Genomic DNA, 19869 nt, shown 5'->3' on the forward strand with positions numbered 1-19869 from the left:
CCATCTGTTAAAACATCTATGGCATCAAAATTTTATAATGATTTTTCAATACATGCTTTTGAAAAGGATCATGACCAGTTTTGCACTTTAAACACAGTTAAATGCTGTGCTGTTTTTTAATGTCTTTGAAAGCTTTGTAGAGGAAAATTCGCTCTTCTATTATCCCTTTTTTTAAAAACTGGCTTAACAAATATAAACTTCCACACCACTCTGCTGAGTCAAAGACCATTTTTTTTATGCAGACAATATACATTGTCCTTTAAATGCTTCTTTAAAAGAATACAAACACTAATATATACATTAAAAAAAAAAAAATCAGTAGTGCCTACATCATTGAAATAGGTGTATTTGGTCAAAGAAATAAAGATGCAGTAGTACCTGCATTATAGCTTTTAAAATTCAATAGAAAACATTGCCTATATAATTTATAAAGGGAAAGGACTCTTATTCCCAGGATAGATGAATTGCTTTTCTGATGTCAGTTGCTACTTGATTGAATAAAGAAATTTAATTAATTTACTGTGTTAATTACAATAGAAATTTTTAAGAATCGTTAGTTAATTTTCACATTTTTACATGTCAGTCTTTATAGAATTGATGTATTTTATAGTCTTCAGGTTTTATTTTGATTTGTTTTGTTTTCAGTTGCGGACAGCTTCAATCAGACTCTTTTCTCCAAAGTTTTTAAGAAAAACTCAGAAAGTATTATTTATGATTCGTGTCTTTTGAGCACCAGAAGGAAATTTCAATAGTCTCAAATTCTTTCCTATGATTCTTTTTTTCTCGGGCTCCACTTCTCTGTACATAAAATAGTCTTAATCATGCCACATTTACCTCTTAGATAGTTTACATTCATCCTGCTGTCATATGAAGAGGATCAATTGTTGATTTATGTTTTTTCTTTCCATTCTGCAGCACAATACCTTCTACTTTCGTAATTCTGGCTGCAAGAAAATCAATCTTCAACTTCACAGTTTCACAAATGAGTAGTAGGTTTTACGGATTTTTTTTTATATTTTTTTAAAGGCTGACAAGGGAAGTTAATTTTTTGTAAAAGTTTCTTCTGCTCTGCTACATGGACAGCAAGAAATTCAGACTCCTTGACTTAGTACATTCCTTTCTGTGAAGAAATCCTACACTTAGACCTTTGTGTAAAACACTTTGAGCCAAATTCTCAGATGCACTTTGCCTAGCTAGCATTCCCTGTGCATGTGCCTGTGCACAAATGCCTGGTTCTAATTATAGGTGAAACATGTCCTTGCCCAAGGGAGCCAAATGCAGCTATTGTTTCACTATTCACTCTGGCTCAAAAACTAAATGTTGGGTTGACTGCCACTTTTGCTGCTTCTGAGGAGAGACATGAGCCACAGACCCTGCTTAAGATGGCCCCAGCAGCTGCATCAATGGAAATCAGGAACAGAAAGTTCACCTCTGATGAAATTTCTTCCCAGGATAATTTTCTTCACTTTTATTAACCATTCCCAAGAGCATTTTGTCTAGTGGGGGACTGGGCAAATGAACTCAGCTTGTTCTTGGAACAATTGCATGCAAGCCCCGAGACAGTTCTGTGCAAATAAAAATATATAATAATTCAATGATTATTTTGAGAGGAAAAAAAAATCTGCTGTTCTGGAAGCACTTGATAGCAGAATTCCCTATAATCATTCCTTTAGTTTAAAGTCACCATGGTACACTATATTCTGGCTCTGCTTGTGCTATTCTGGACCAGGCATCATACAAAGAAAAACTAGGTGAGTCTTACAGCATTTTTACGTATTTGACACTTCTCATTAAGGAATACCAACATATGTTCTGATAAGCAACACTGAATGCAGTACATTTATTTAGTATTAATACTAGATGGGGGTCATGGAATGTAGTTAAATATATTTCATATACATTAGTTGTTTCAAGAACAATATATACTATGTGTTTTCATGAACTCAAGGATTATTTAATGGAATTGCATAATATGCTACAATTAAGGATTAAAATAACAAAAATAACTGACAGGAAGTATTTAAGTCATCTGGAATATTGACTGACCAAACCAGACAACTTGGAATAGAATAACCAATATAATTATTTCCTTGGTGCAATAGTATCTTTCTAAGAATTCCACGAAAAATGTTGAATTCTTCTAAAATTCACTGTTTCTGTCCTAAAATGTATTCATTTATAGGCAAGAAGACATCATAGCTGTTCTAAGCTCAGACTGGACGCCTATATTCAACATGTGCTGTGGAACACTGGCATTTGCCTTGAAGTCCTCAATTCAGAGAGCCCTGAGAAACCAGGATGAGCACTGTGCAAATGGTAGCATCTTGTGCAGCTTCATTCTTTACCTGTGAAACCTTAGCCTGGCTTGTGGGTACGGGGAGAGGAAAATATCAGACATGGTATCTAAATTCAGTTCTGTGATTTAACCGAGATGTACAGATTTGGAATGCTGAATTTTCATGCCACATAACCTCAAAGCTTTGTGATGTGATTAATGCATCTTGACTTAATGTATGAAGGGAAGTAAAAAATCTATGATGAATTGAAGAACTTTCATCTGAAATTTGTTTCTGATTAGAGAGCTTGGATCTTAAATATTTAGAAGGCATTTTAATATCTTCTCAGATGGCATGAAATAGCCCAATTCTACAGCAGAGGTCTCAGGTTAGAAGACTATTAGGACCTTAAGACATTATCTTTTTTTCTTCCACAGCAGAGTATGATTATGCTCAAGGGAGTAATTGGCTGAGGTGGATAAAGCAGACCAATTTGATTTCTTCAGACAGTCTCCATTCTTCACATTGGCAGCCAAGTGCCCTCCCAGGGCACAAGGAGGAAACCTTTGCAAACTCTCTTCTGGATTCCTGACAAGTGCAGCCTCTGTTTGCGGAAGAAACCCCATGACTATTTTCTCTGCTGTTCACTCCATGTATTTATGTTATAGATTATACTGTGCTGATTATAAATGTATGTGTCTTCTCAGCAGCCAGCCAGACAAACCTTGTCTTCTCAGCCATAAATGTCACATTTTAAATATAAGTGGAAAATAAACCTTTCCCCTTCAAGAAAAAAAATAGGGGTCATATTTGGCCTGCAGTTTACAATGCTTTCCTCCAATAAAATGTTGGGAAACCTGCTATTGAGATAAGTAATTTACAATTTCATGTATATTATGAAAATATATTTTGTATGTATAGGTTAGTACAGAGAAGACTTCTTTTCATGGTCAAAATAAGACCACTATCCTGGTGTTCTTGTCCTTGTCATTTTAATTACTGGTATACCACGATGCAACTTGTCTCTCTTATGTGTCTCTCTGTTTTTTGTACTTTAGTTCTCAATTTTAGCCATAAAGTCACAAGATATATATAACCACCAACACATATAAAGGTCATTACTTTCATGTTTTTAATACAAAAACTATTTAAAATGCAATATTTACTGCAAACATTCAATTTTATACACTGACTGATGCTGATTGCCCACTGACATGGCAATCATTACATTTTTTAACTTATTCATACACTTTTTTTATACTATTCCCCTTAGGAAAAGCTGCTGAGGGTAGATAGGCTTTGCTGCATAGCTTGTACATCAATCCATAGAAGCTCCAGAGGACTGAGGAAGGAAGTGGATCTCAGTGTTAAAGCACAATGATGGCAGTTGTTTTCATTGGTGGATTCAGAGGGGAAAAGAGTAAAAAAACAACTTCCTTTCCTCTTGTAGATATGGAAAGTAAAACAAACAAGTGATCTTTAAAACACCTAGAAAATTCCAGATCTTTTAGTGCTCCAGAAGTGAGTGCCAGTACCCTAAATCAAGCTATGCAATGAATGCAAGCTGGTGAAGAAAAAGAAGCACAAACATTTTTATTTTCTTTACCTTGAAACATTTTATACCCATTTCTCATCATTTTGCAGAGACATAAGCAGGATCATCCCATCTAAAATATCGTCCTGTTACACTCTGTTTGGTTTACTTTCTTGAATGATCTTAGTGATGAGTCATATATATTAGTAAATAATATATTCATGCTTGAGTTTAATACACAAAATTATTAATATCCTTGGTTTTGTGAAATATCAACTTTAACATGTGTAAAAGTATCCCACTCATGTTTGTGAAGTGCCTCAGGAGCAGAAAGTTTTCTCACTGGCCTGCCTCTTCGCCAATTATTTCACCAGGCATATGAAATATCTGAATGTGCTTAATATGTGTTTCCAAAGAGCTTAGGATTGTCAAAATATCAGCACTGTTTCCTTATACTTTCATGGCAAAGAAGTGGCACTGAAGGAGATTACTTGAATTTGAATAGACTTTAACAAACCCCGAGCAAATGTTTGAGCACAGATGTTAGTGCCCTCTCAATGGAGATAATGACCTTTCAGACTCAAGCTCAGTATTCTTGCAGTGCCCAGCATCACAAAACATATTTCCAGGATGTTAAAAGGATGACATTGGGGATGAGGTTAGGAGCTAATGATAAGTTCTGCATGACCAAAGTTTCCCCCAGAGACTAAAACATACCATCTATATTCCTTGGAAGAAGCATGGTAACACAAAGGAGCCTTGAGGAGCTTGTCTCCCTCTTCATAACATCCCAATTAAGACCATTAATAACTCATTTTATATAATTTCACACTTAAAAATTGTTGTTCTACAACATATCCATCTATCTACTTTACAGAAATAAAATTTCTCATTAAATGTCCCTGCTACTTACATTGTCTCTCTGTGTTATCTTATTACATAGGTAACTGTTAAAAATCAGAGATGATACCCTCAGAATGAATATAGGCTTCTATTTAATGCTCCAGCATATTTTGAGTAGCTGAGTTTTGTAAGGAATTTTCTGCATTTCACTCCATTTCAATGATAAAACACAGAGATTTTGGAAATAATTATGGAAAATATGATTTAGTTGTGTATTTGTATAAATACATGTGCACATATCTCTATTTCATAAGAGCCAAATTTTACCTTCATTGTCACTGTTAATTAAAATGTTCAAGTTATATTCTTGAGAAAGACATTCCTATGACATATGGAACTGGCAAATTCCATGAGAAATGGGAGGCAGAGAAAGCATCCTAAACAACAAAGTAATAATTATTTTACCTCTGTGTCATTTACGTTGACACAGATAACTAACAACTGTATTTAATTGAAGACAACCCTTCAACTTTGAGAAATGTATCCTGTCAAATGGAAAGAATAAGTTTAAGATCAATATCAACACCAGATAAAACAGAAGATGAATCTTTAGCAGCCATTACAACCATGTGCCTGCATTGCAAGACAGTGTGTGATTTATAAAACACGACATGAATTAACCATCACTTGAACAGCAAATGGAGGTTTCACAAGACACTGTTCTATATTCTGGATCCTTCTCTCACCAACAAGCACCTGTACTTACAAAGTACTTAACAAGTACCTGTAAACCCCCTGAGAGAATTTGTTTTGGTCTCAGAGACTCAGAGTGGCTGAGGCCAGGAAGGACCTCTTGAGATCATGTGGCCCAACCCTCCTGCCTAAGCAGAGCCACCTCCAGATGATTGTCCAAGACCACATCTAGATCTCTTTTGAATATCTTCAAGGAGAAAGCATCCATAACCTCTCTGTAACTTGGGCACTGCTTGGTGACCCTCACCCTGCTACAAGGGGGCAAATGGCTGGCTCAACCACAGGCTTTGAGTTTTTCTTCAAGGTGTTCAATCTCAATTATGCATTAAGTAGGTGGTCAAATTACAGAAGAGAATTGCTGAAAATTAATCTTTTGTAAATGTAAAATATACATTTTTTTGAAGTCTTTTAAGTAGGCAATGCCTTATATGTGGATATATTTTATTTTCGTTTGTTCCCCCATTTTTGCTGTTATAAATTTTCCAGGCTGAAAATCTAAAATTAATATCTATCTATTTCATTAAGTTAAACATTGTTGTAGGAGAAGCAACGTCTCTTCAGCTTTTCATCCCATGAATCTCTAGATCATCTAGATGACCTACCTTAACTAAAATATAGGGAAGGAAGTTCCCTGTGGAGGTCTTTTGCAATTGTCTAGGTAATTGATGCATTAAGCTATTTTCTTCTAACATTACATGAGGCTAAACAATCTGAGCAAAACTGCTCAGAAGATCTGGGACATATTTTTTTCTAATCAGCACTTTCTTCTGGCTCAGAGCTTACTGTAAAGCTACAAGTTAGCTTTTTATTTGGCGAAGTATTTCTTAATATGTAAGTTAATAATCCTGTTCAGACAGACAAACAGATAGAGAAATGTTGTTTGGTGGAGACAATATGTAAAAGATTAAGGAAATCCAATGTACAAAACTCTTCCATTCTTTTTTTTTTCTTCTTTTTTTTTTTTTTTTTTCCCCTGAAGCCAGGCTTAGAAATTTTAATTTATTTCTTCTGCTTAGCTGTGTACTTGAAGAGGAACTATAAAGAACAACTCTAAGGAAAAAGACAGGAAAAGACATAACCTGGAGATGATTCTTGCTTAAAGAAGAGCTATAATAATATTTCTTTAGCCTTTTGCATCCTCAGTTATTCTGTTGTAACAGAATAAGGAACATCTGTTGTATCATGAGAAGGAAACATATTCAGCCCATGAAAATAAACAACTGATGCTTTAGTGAGTCAATTCAGATGATAACAGATCAATAGTTTTCATAAGGGCCAAACAAATGGCTGACGTGGCCGCCTATAAAAGCAGAAAGAAACTCTGTTTATTGCTAGGGGAGCTAGGAATTGGAATGAGTACTGCTGATGAGCAGGAAGGAAAACTGAGCTCATAAACTTTACAAATAGTGCCCCAGATCATGGTGTTAAATACTAACTGCCATTGGAAAAAATATTCAACACATTGGTACAGCAGGAGAAAGAAATCTGTATTGCTGCCACTTATGCTGTACCTGTTGTGTGGATAAATACAGCAAACAACTTCTGCTTTGCAAGGCTTTCAGTCTAGCAACTTTACTTAGAACTAAATTTCAAAGGAAAACACAACATTTTATTACTTCACTTATCTTCTCCCTGTGGTAGAAATTGTTGAAGTTACCCAGGGTTTCAGCTGCTCAGTTCCTATTAACTTTTATGACAAAAGCATAGCTAAAACCCTATGCATCTCTAGAAAAATCCTAATTCTATCTGCTTAGTTTACTGACAAAAAACAAGTTGTTATTACTGTCAGTTCAGCACAGCCAATGTAACTGTTAAAGAGCAAACTGAATTGCACTTTGCCTTGCATATTGTCAACAAAATTGTCAGCCAGATTTTGATTCCAGAGATTTTACTGCTAGTGATGATTAGTGTTGTGCACAGCTAAATGTCCAGGCAGCTTAGTTTGTTCTGGATGAGGCCCCAAAAGTTCAAAAGGTTCTCTGAACCTTTTCCAAATCCCATGTTTCAGCAAAACTGAGCTGGTATTCTTGTGAGCACTGTGGTCCCAGATACATTACAAGTTCACTAGCACTTCATACTACAGGTCATTCTGACTCTGCTGCCAGTGTTATTTTCAACAGAGATTGACAAGGTTCACAAGCATGGGCTATACATTAGAACATGCATATGTAATAGTTATTCATGAAAAATTAACTTCATGTGAACTGTAATACAAGCATTTTCCTTAGAAAAGGCCTGGAAATATTCCTCAGAAGCAAAGGGAACATACTCAATTCCTGGGAAAAGTGGAGGTGCCAATGCAAAAGGCCCTAATAACATCTCTCTGTAAGACTTCCCAACTAAAAAGAAGTAGCAATTCCGTGGGTTAACTAGAGGGTTATAAAGGGCATCCTCGCAGTCCTCATTAGATTTTTTTTTGACTTAGTAAAAGATCTTTTTCCTCTATCTCATCCTTCTAGTCCATAAAGGTGGTTTTCTGGGAGTTCAGTATGACATTCAGCTCAGTTACTGAATTTCTTCTACCAACAGTGCTCTCTGGAAATAGCACTAGGATGACAGCTTTCTTGCTGGTACCTTACATGTTGCTGAAAAAAAAAAATCAAAAACCAAAACTAAACAAAAAACACTCTTTGAGGGAGTTTGTCTGGATGTGTTAAATATCAAAGCATTTACACATATACCCTTCATAAAGGTATGGTGAGAAAAACTAGTATTGACCCAATTTTACCAACAAAGATTTCAATCCAGATCAAAAATTAAGACCAATGAATTATATAGGCAGTTAGTTTCTCTGTTTGATTTTGAAATCTTTACTTCTTGCTTTTTTATATTGCTATTAGATAGTGGGATAGAATGTCTGGAACAGGAAGACTACCTTAAAAATTCAGCCTTAAATATCAAAATGCACTTTAAACATGCCATGAGACTTCTAATGAATAACAAGGAAACAAAGAGCTGACAACACAGCTACAGCATCTAAAAGATATTAGAATTGTCACCTTAACATTTGCTGTTGATTTTATGATGTTATATGTGTGTTTGTGTGCAGTAAGGGCAGAGAGATTCTTTGAAAGAAGTTACAAGCAAAAAAAAAAAACAAACAAAAAAACCCAACCAAGTTCTTTTTTCTTTCTAAGATCTTATAATTATGAAAGAGAAAATATGACAAAGAGATTGATAGGGAAACAGAAAGGAAAGAGCTATGTGCTCAAAAACATAGATATGCAATGCTACATGCACGTCCTGACAGTTATTTGCTTTTATTTTAATTAGATTTTTTTTGTAAAATATTCTGTCATCAGAAGAGATGCAAATCATGTGTGTTGTCAGAAGACAAGAGGGAAGCCAAGAAAGGAAGGCCAGGGCAAACACAGTGCAGTAAGAGACATTTCTGATGTGGAAGGCAAGATGAGGTTGCCTTTAGGAAGAAGGCAGCAAGGTAAGGGGAGAACAGAACATTCCTGGGTCTGACTGTGCTGTCAGCAGGGTGACTCATATGAAATAACACAGAGAAGAACCCCATTTACTGTTTCTTTACACAGGCTTTCATCTCTTCTGGAATTCATTCAGACCCCCTCATTTTTAAAGGCTTTTCTATACCTAAAATGGATCCCCTCTGAGAAAGAATTTTCCTAGGTTTTTTTGTTTCCTTTTTTGTTTTTTTGTTTGTTTGGTTTTGTTTTTTTGTGGGTTTTTTTGTTTTGGTTTTTATTTTTGTTCTTTTTGTTGTTGTTTTGGAAGTTTTTTGTTTGTTTTGGTTTTTTTTCTTTTGTACTTGGTTTTAGGTTTGCTTTGGTTTGTTTTTGTTTTTTTTTTTGGGGTGTGCAGCAGTGGAGATATGAAATCAGGAATAAGGCAAGATTGTACGCTGTGGATGTGACCAAAAGAAAGTGTGTATCCTCATTTTTTCTACAGGTCTTGCAAACAGGTTTCAGGAGGGTCCCTGGATTAACAACCAGGATGTACAGTGCACTGCAATGGGTCTTATAAATGAGCAGATCCTGAGGAAATTTCTTTCTGCTTTTCCATGGGCTCCAAAGTGAATTGCAGCCTTTTACTGCCTTTGCTCAAGTGACATCACCCATCCCTCAGAAAGAGTGTTTGTCCATATTTGTACCTTAGCTACTAAAGCTGCACTTCACGGCTGTCTTTTTATACTAATTATGCCAGTTTCCAACAATGAAATCTGGCCTTTTGTTTCTTTCTCCTGTAAAAGTAAATAAATTCATAAATAGAACTTGGAAAACGTTGTGCGAAGATGGATGAAAGTTAAGTGAAAATGGAGTACTTGAAAATCAGGTCTGTATCATAACATAGATTATCAAAATCTATTTCTTGAGCTAGAGTCGATTTAGTGAGCATGCATTTCAGCAGTCATTATAAGTTGTAAAACGTTTCAAATAATTAAGGATAACTGGCAATAGAAATAAAATGAAGAGATGATAAAGGTTCTGTACTTTCAGCAGCTTGTTCTTTCTGCATGCATTGCGTAAGAGAGCAGAGGCAAAGGTTTCTAAGAGGCAATCCAAACTGGTCAACTGTTTCTTGATTGTTATTCACCTAAATTTTCATACTCTGTCTTTGGCTCCATTTTTCAAGTTGTTGTTTGTTCTTTTTCATGGTGGAGCAGGGGAAGAGCAGGAAGACTCTTCATAGCATCACACAAAATGCATTTTTTATCATGGCTGTGCATAGTAGCTCCACTGTCATTAAAGTATTTTCATGATAAAACCTTCCATTTTAATTAACTTAAATCTGGCTGTTAAAAGATTTTTGTAGAGTGAAAGAGGAATTCTAAAACAACACATTCAAGGAATACAATCACAGTGTTTTCAGTATTTGTTTTGAAGCTAAAATATTCACTCACCCTAAAATTTCTCTCTTGATGCAGCTTATGAAAGAATGATGCCTTTCAGCCTCAGAAACTGCATCTGGGCATGGTTGTCTATTCCATCCTGCTGTCAATCAAAATAACTCCAAAGAAATCCCAGAGTTATACTTGCCTACAGTAAAAGCACTGAATGACCTGATCTTTTTAAAATATCCTAGTGTGCCCAATCTAAATATCAAAGAAGTCTCTACCTAATTCCTAAATTTCTAAAATGGAATTTAAAAATTTAAAATGGAATATTGCTTTGTTCTTGAGTAGAAAAGTTTCAAATTAATTATGCAGGTCATTAAAAAAGTGACAAGAGAATTTTACAACTGCAAAGCATCATTATGTGTCTGCATACACTACCTATAATACCAAAAAAATTAATTTAGAAATTGTAGAGATAGTTTTCAATTTTTTAATTGAAAGTCTTCTTCTATTTGCATCAATTTGTAAAGCCAGGAATTTCAGTAAACTTGAGACCCTTGCACAAATCTTAGAAAAAGCAAACATATTTTCTGTTCTTAATTATGTCATAGTCCTAAATTCCATCCTCATGACATACAAAAGAGTTAACAAATGAGAAATGAAACTCAATTTCTGAAATGGATAAATCTTTCCAAGCACAGCAGAGATTCCATATCTAGTTTAAAGTACTTGTTAGATCTGAAGTTAGACATGGAACTAAATTTCTTCCACTTGGTTTGTTGCAGACACATTAATGAGATGGGAATTTTCATATTTTAGAGAAGAAAACAAATATTTGGGAGATTTCCTGTATTAAATATTACAGCTATGGTAGTTAGCTTAAAGGCATTGCCTTTGAAATAAACAAACTGTTGAGTTGTGTAAAGAAGTTATGAAAAGCAAGGTATAGATACCTTAATTTTGGCATCATTAATTAATTTGACCATTTGATTCTCTCACTACACCTATGGTAAACAGTAATGATTCACCACATATGGTGAATGGTAATGAAGAAGGATTTAGTTTTGGTGAAGTCAAATGCTGGAATTATACACAACAGATTTTCTCACTGGTTTAACTCAGCATTGATAAGCAGCCAAGGTGTAGAAGTTCTGTTTTCTGTTTCAAGGAAATGAGGATTCATAGTTGAAAATCATCCATCAAACAATTCAATGTGGCAGTATAGAAATTTTCTGTTTAATAGATATCTATGTATACAAGCACTAATTATTAGGTATATGATTGCACATAAAGTCTTATGTGTATACAAATATTTGGGTTTAGCTGGTAATTTCAAGTTAAATATTGCAATTTTGTCTAGAGCTATTTTATGTTTCCAAATGAATTTATTGTGAAACTTATTAGAGGTATAGTCTGTGGCTTGAGCAGAAAAGAAAAAAAGACAAAAAAGTTAGAAGGGCCAATGTTTTGTGCACTGTAGCTATTCATCCTTCAGTAGTTTGAAGAATTGTCTGAGCCATGTTTCCATCAAAATGTAATTTTTTTCAGTGTCAGTAAACACAGGCAAGCATTCATATTGCAACTGGGTGTTGCAAAGCCCTTCACAAGGTACAGGTGGTATAGCTCATGTCAATTTGTAATAGCAGATCAGAACACAGACCTCCAAATTTCTTTTACTGGCACAGTAGGCACACAAACAGCAGAAACAAAGCTCTGAGTTTGTACAGTAGAAAGAATGTGCGATAATATTTTGTTAGGTTGGAAATGCTATATTCCATGAAATATGAATGTAATATGCTTTAAGGGGATGAATGATTTTGCTGTTCAGTGTTCTACCACTAGGTTTTACCATAGATTTTTATGTTGATTTATAATACATGTAGCTTGCTACATTTTTATATGAGAATTCAACTTGGAAGGGACTCCAGGATCACTACTCCTGATTGAAAGCAAGATCAGCTAGAGCATCAAGTGAGGCTATTCTGGGGCTGAAACCAAGTGAAAATCTCCAAGGATGGAGACTTCACAGCCTCCCTGGGCTTCCTGTGACACTACATTATTGTTCATTGGTGAAAAAGTCCCATGCATTGCCTTTGGGGGAAAAATCCACTCAATTGAAGTTTTACAAAGGTTTATACTGAAGATGTAAAACTTGATATTTACAGCTATGTTAGCTCTTGTCTGTATTCCAAGAAAAATAGAATCAACCAATACTTGCTTCAGAAGTGGTATAACGTGAATTTTCACTTATCCTGCCTTTCTGTCTTGCTAGAGCTATGCCTTTTTTTTTTCTTTTTTTTTTTTCCTTGAATAGACATACCATGGTTAGGTTTTTTTGGGCATTGGTTCTATTTGATTTACCAAATCCCGTTCTACTATAATCAGATTATGTCAGCCAGAAGGTCATACAAAAAAAAAAAAAAAAAAGCCTTTCAGCCTTGTTTTCTGTTTTTTTCCTGAAAGTATTATGGCAAAGTATTATATTGGCTAAGACTGGATAAAATTGGGTTTTGGTAAATGGGTTTTTTTGTTTTGTTCTGTTTTGTTTTTTGTTCCACAATATCTGACAATCTATTTAAGAGAAATAAAATATACATAACTTATCTACCCAATCTCTTTATCTTCACTGTATGATTTTAGCTGTTGCTTTTTCTATCAGGTCTTCATGCTAATATAATTTTTTGAATGATACTAAGTCTTACATTAGCTTATGCCACAAAGAGTTTGCTTCTGACTCTTACTTGTCAAAATTCAGCCTTCTCACATGACTCTTTTTTTTCTCTTTGTAAGACTGCCCCTATTGTACTAAACTTCTGACTGGGCTTGCTTGATTAGGGTATTTCCAATCTTTTTCACTGGACATCCACTATACCCTTAACAATAACATATTTTCTACTTCATGGTCATTTCTAAATGACCATTAGGAAAAAGTATATTTTATGGTATGAGATATATAATATTTTAGTCTCTAATGCAAATTTTCCCTTCTGTTCAGTCTTTAGCCATACCAGTATGAGCTATATTTTATCTATCTGCCACCTAATTTATATATCTCACTACCTCATAATTAACACATTAAGAATGTCCTTTTATTTCAGATGCCTTTATACCTTGGATAAAGGACAGATGCCTTTGTACCTTGACTATACTTGGATGAATAATTATAGAAGTTTGACCCTGACATTCAGAAGAAGGCTCAGATATCAGAGGAAGTGATTGTTTTCTTGCATTTAAAGAGTTCAAGTAATCAATGAACAGAGAAATGCACTTCCAAAATAAAGTCTTTAACATAAGAGTCACCTTAACATGTCTTTCTGCATTGACTGTAAAGCAACCTGAGGAAAAGCTGGCACAGGACTTAAAATCCTTTCTCCCCCTAAAATCAGTGAAAATCATTTAATCAAATTCAGTGCAAGCAGTGAAAAGAAAACTGTTTCTTCATACCCAAGTGGTATTTGAGGAAGGCCTTGAGAATTACTGGAAGAGTTCCAAACTGCTTGAGAGGCTTTAGGCAAACATTGTAGTTCTGACTGCAGAGGAGCTCTTTTTTTCTTTCAGATTTCAAAGATAAGTGCTCTCTGAAAACAGAGACGTCACTCTGCTCACAGATTATTTATAGAATTAAATGGCAAAATGGAAATTGCTCCTTATCCCTTTAGAAAATAATTACATAAAAATCCAACTTTGAAGGGAATACTCACATGGAAATACTTATTTATATAAGTAAAATTAACAGGAGCTGATCTATATTTTAGAATGAAAGGATTGACATGAATAAGGCAAAGGTGTGTTTCTTTTAATTATTCTCATATTTAAATGAACAGTTCAATTCATCCCAAAAGATTATGACTGAATTCTCATTTACATTAAGACCTCTTTAAACCTCTCCACAAGTGCATAAGGACTTTGAAATGCACATAACTGTAATTGATGCCAGAAAACTTAGAAGTGGCCTTACTGCAGTTGAGAATAAGGCTCTTAATTTGGAATATTTCAGATGCGTTAAAATTTAACTTAACTTTAAAAATACCGGAATATTTTCATATTTGGAGTGGCTTTTTATAAGAGTATAGTTCAAAGGCAGATTTAATTTTTTTTAAACCTAAATGTGAAGTGATTAGTTTGCAATATCCATTAATCTCCTCTGGTAATTTCTCTCAACATTTATAAGGATTTTTACTATGCTGCATAAAGCCTAATGTTCCTTATGTACATTTACAACATTCAATGCAATTGCTCTGAAAGAGTTGCTATGGCTTATTATAAACAAAACAACTCCCTTGGCTCTTAGGTAGAATGACTTTAAATTTAGAAAGTAATATTTTGAATTTCAAATATTAGAACAAGTTTGTAACATGCTTAAGGATGCTTATTAAATTCTTATAGCCTTAATGCAGTATCTTTCCATCAGACAGTAATTCACTGATGTATTCACTTAGCAACAGTTTAACAGGACTGAGATGCTGTGAAACAATTTATTCCAAATTCAGCACCAAGCTGGATGGGGCAGTCACGAAACAAATGTTGTTTCCCATGACTGGGACTCTCAGGAAAAACGGTGAACCCTTTCCTTGGACTCTGGATCTCCTCAGTGCAGCCTTTAATGTAGCAACCTTACAGACATTGTGCATTAACACCCTGACACTTGGCCTTGAGGAACATTAGGGGCTGGATACGTGGCACTCCCTTCATTGAAAGGACACTGCTGTCTTTCTTCCCTTCTGTGTGTAACACAGTGGTTAGAGCATTTGCCCAGGCATACAGAAATGGGTTCATTTTGTCACCCCAAGAAACCTTCTCATTCCAATGGAAGAAGTCTAACCACCAAGTTATAGACTATATCACTTACAAGTCCTGTTTGAGCTTGGATGCTGTACAGACCTGAATGCAAGAATCACAGGACAAGAATAAGGAGGAAAAATCCTGCCCTAGTAGAGGCAGAAGATGGACTGTGCAGGCTCAGTAACTGTATCAGCAATCTGGTCTATCCTAAGTTTATTGGAAGAAATTTCATTGTTAGGACTTCCAAGCAGAAAAAGGGTTTTTCTTCTGTGTTACCTTAGAGTAATTAGAGTAATTTTGTACCCCTCACCCAGTCTAACTTTCACTTTGTAGTGTCCATATCCTTTTGAAGCTTGCACTTGTCAGTAAGCGTACAAGTAGTCTAAATGATTTAAAATACTTTTTGAAATGACCAAGGGCATACAAGTGTGTTTACTCTTGTTTAAAAGAGTGTAAATATTTGAGATTACTGAGCATAAGATGGAAAGTAACTCTGTTGACATATCAAAAGATGTTTGATCAAAATGAAAGATTTTAGAGCTTCAGCTGATATAAAAAGTCTAGACCAATAGATACTGTGGTAAACTCAGATACTCATCCAATTTCCAATAAAAGCAGAAGCTGATCAAACATGTTCCATATTCCACTTGGCTGCCATATAAGGAAGAATGATCCAATCTCTGCATTTTTATACCACATCTCTTTGTATGGGAAAGCATAAGATGGAATCATACATACACCTCAAAATGGTCACATGCTGGGATCACTTCTGGTAAACACGCCTGGTATTACATGGTTCAATGACAAATTAACTTGGTTAAAGTAGTAGTAATTAAATTTCACATGAAAGCAAATATATTTTCATTCACTAGTGCATGCTTTAAGATTTTAACAATTAATTCTCTTTTCCAGAGAGCAAGAATCTTTATTATTGCAAATCAACTTGGACTTCATAGATACCCAGTTTTTTTTTCTCAATGCATCATAGTAATAAAAATATTCCAATTAAATTTTTAAGAGTTGCAAATAAGTATAGCTCCCTTGATAAAAAGACATGCATAGATTTTATTCCGTTCATCAGACTTTTGACTTTTTATTTACTGTCACTTAAACACAGAACTGGGAACTCAATTTTTCTACCATATAGTCTGTGTTGCACTTTGACCACCTGCACCAGATGATGACAGAGGAATCTGCAACCCAGATTCTGAGACTGTGAGTTTAAGCAACTGTTAGAACTCTAAACTTTAGGACCTCAGAGTTTAGCAAATTGATGGCCAGGTTTCCCTGGGAGATCATAAAGAGGAGCAGAGTACAACAGTAATTTTTAGCACTCAAGAACAAAGCATCCTGTTCTACAAAAAAATAAGACATTTTGGTAAGAGGTTTAGTAAAAAATTCCTAAAGAACTAAATTTCAAAGACACCATGCATTAAGTATAATCAAAGACAGGCAATGAAATAGAAGTTGAAGAGCATTCCTTAGATGTTCATATGTGAGTACAACAAAAAAGCCAAAGCTGAGCTGAACTGAACCAAAGTATTTTCATTAGTGCCTGGTGATAAAATAAAAGGCAACAGTTACAAGTTAGGGTTTGGGATCTGCAGACTGACCTTAGGAAAGCTTCCTCATTATAAAGTTAGGGCAGATGACAAAGACATTGTCCATAGAAGTCTTTTCAAGATTCCACTAGACAAAGAAACAATTGACCCAATCTAATATTGAGTATAGTCCGAATTCAAGCAGGGGTGTGCCTAGATGACAATTAAATGTCCTTCCAGCAAATATTTGTATGATTCTGAAAATGTGTGTGCATAGAAATTTATGTGAAAACTTTCAGAATTAAAATTAGCCACAGTATTATGAGCAGAATGGTGTACAATCTCTTTTTGCCCTTTGCTATGTGCAAGGTCATCTTCCTTTTCACTGATTACCCTCTCTTACATTCTTTTACTGATTCTTTTTTTTCATCACATCTAGTTCATCTATTTGCTCTTACCTTTCACGCTTTTCAAAGCTCTGAGTATCCCTACCTATTTGTTCTCTGACTCTAATGAGTTGCTCTTTGACATTTCCACTCCATCAGTAACAGTAGCCTAAACTGTTCACTTGACAGCTTCCACCACAGGAGTCTTAGCACTTTTACAAACAGAGAGCACTCCCTGAATTAGTGCATAAAGCCATTAACCTCTCATCTTTCAATTGCCATCTTGAGACCCACAGGATTTGGAAATGGCCAAGTGATAATGGCAAGATAAAAGGCCAGTGGAGGCTGCTGATAGCAATTTTTAATGTTTACAATGATGTAGAATGATCAGGTTAAAAAATACAATCATAGATAACCTTTATTATAATTATTATAATTCCTCTTATGAATCCTGTCCTTACCTTCTGTTTCACTACAGATTTGCTGTCTACTTGTATATTTACTTATATTTCAAGCTCTGGTTGCACACTTTTAATGGTCTTCATAGAATATCATAGAATATCCTGAGTTGGAAAGGACCCAGAACGATCATCCACATACAACTCCCGACACATTAATTCAGACAAAGCTCCATATCCTTTTAAATCTCAGCTAAACTGATGAGTACAATAAGCTTCCGTGTCACTATTAGTGTTTAAAACAGAGTTGTTTCAGAAATTAAGAATCATTCCAGTAATGGGGGACATAAATTAAAAAACAATTCTTATGGTTCAACAAAGAAGTTGAAATATCTAGATTTTTTTTTTTTATGGAGAGGAATCCATTGTTGTTCAGAAAAGAAAAAATCCCTCTTTGCTGACGATGTATTCCGAAGGACCCACAGGTCACTAGATAAAAGGAAGGGAAGGAAGATAAAAATACAGTATATACCAAATTGAATAGTAATATAAAATCCAAATCTACATAACTACAGTAAGACTGGATAAAATATTCACAACATATTGGACCTGTTTTTGAGGGTGAACTCATTACCAGTCTTAGATGACAGGAAGAGAAGAAAAGACCTGCACACTTGTCAGTAAGGATGTAAGTCAGATTGTGACTTGGCTATCTGCTCTGAGCAGCAGGAGTTCAAGGGAACAATACCTAAGCAGATCAGAGAAAAAGTTGTGGCTTGGAGGTCACAGACCTTCCTGGATTTCTCTTTGCTCTGGTGGAGGTGTTAGTCACTTCATTCTTCCACGTAAATCGGGTTATTACTCTTAGAGCATATGTTCAGCTACACAGAGTAGTTTTGCCTCTCAAACTCCTGCTACCTGCTGATGTGCCTGCATATAGAAGAGCTGGGTGCAAAGTTCCTTTTTCCTTCTTTGAGGAAAGCCATGTTTCTTCTGTATAAAAGAGTTTATTTTATATATATTTTAAAACATATATAGTCCATGCTATGAAAATTTGAGACATCCCCAGCTTGAGAACACAGTGATGGCTCATGAAAAACACATACTGGTAATGTTGAGAAACCTTTTGGTTTTATTCCTTGCTAAAGTTGTACAGATTATGAGAGCATAGAGAAAAATTCAGGCTAAATATGTTTTTGCCTCCATACAGCCTAGTCTGGTCATTTTCTGGCAAGTGCCATTAATATGTGGCTTTGAGAGATTTAAAGTGGCAGAAGAGAAATTTCTCAAAGTTCAGTATTAAAAATACATATAATATCTAATATATAATATCTAATATATAATATATACTATATAATATATACTATATAATATATACTATATAATATCTAATATATCTAATATCTAATATCTAATATCTAATATCTAATATCTAATATCTAATATATAATATATAATATATAATATATAATATTTAATATATAATATATAATATATAATATATAATATATAATATATAATATATAATATATAATATATAATATATAATATATAATATAATGAGTCTTCCTCCTCAAACTCTCACCTTTTGAAAGCATTATCTACGACCCATAGTTCTAAGAGAAGAAAACAACAACAAAAGTAACCAACAAAAAAACAATACAAAACAATACAAAAAGAAAAGCAAAAGAAAAAAATCCCACAAACAAACAAAAAAACCCAAGAAAACCCCAAAAACAAACACAACCCCCCTGCAAAAAACCCAGAAGAGAATAATTTACAGAATAAAAACTAATTAAGACAATAAAACTTCCAAAGCCATGAAAGATTCTGTTTCAATCATTCCAAAATTATGCAAAGAATTTACTAGCTACAGCTTCAATCACCTGATGTCCTCAAAACCCATATTAACATGCTGAATGTTATTAAGACAGATGTCTGTAGCTGTGTAAATTCTCTGTGATGAAAAAGTATCTGAATAAGCAGGAAATTAGTCCTGAAATATTGTGAAATCCTGCACTGTTAATATACCCTGAGGAGGATGTTACAGCTGAGGTTTAGATCTACTTATATAAAACTGCTTATCTTGAAGCTAATGAAGAGATACTGACAGTTTTGCTGCAGTGTGAAGTGTTCTGTGACTACAGATTAGTCATTTTCTAAAGCAGCACTCCCCAGTGGTTCCCCACCCCAAAAATCATAACCCAAAACAAGCAATAGAATGTCCTAAATAATCAAAAAAACCCAACAAAAATAAAACAACAACAACATAAAAAAATAACCAAACAAACAAACAACAAAAAAAAAACAGGGCAAAAATACAACAAGGAATCCAAAAGTCCATCACATCTTTATGTCAGGAAAGCTGGAAGCACTTATAGCTGCAATTTCCACAAGAAAAACAGCCAGAGATGACAGTGGATCTAGTGAAGCAGTTAGTTAATTGTTACAGTGAGGGTTTTCATTTTCTTTTCTATGTAAATCACAACTGAGGAAAGCATCTGTCACCTCTGATATTTCCTGTACAATAAATATAAATGGATTAATCACCCTCC

Source organism: Cyanistes caeruleus, chromosome 1 (assembly GCF_971803275.1).
Source record: "Cyanistes caeruleus chromosome 1, bCyaCae1.hap1.1, whole genome shotgun sequence".
Lineage (NCBI taxonomy): Eukaryota > Metazoa > Chordata > Aves > Passeriformes > Paridae > Cyanistes > Cyanistes caeruleus.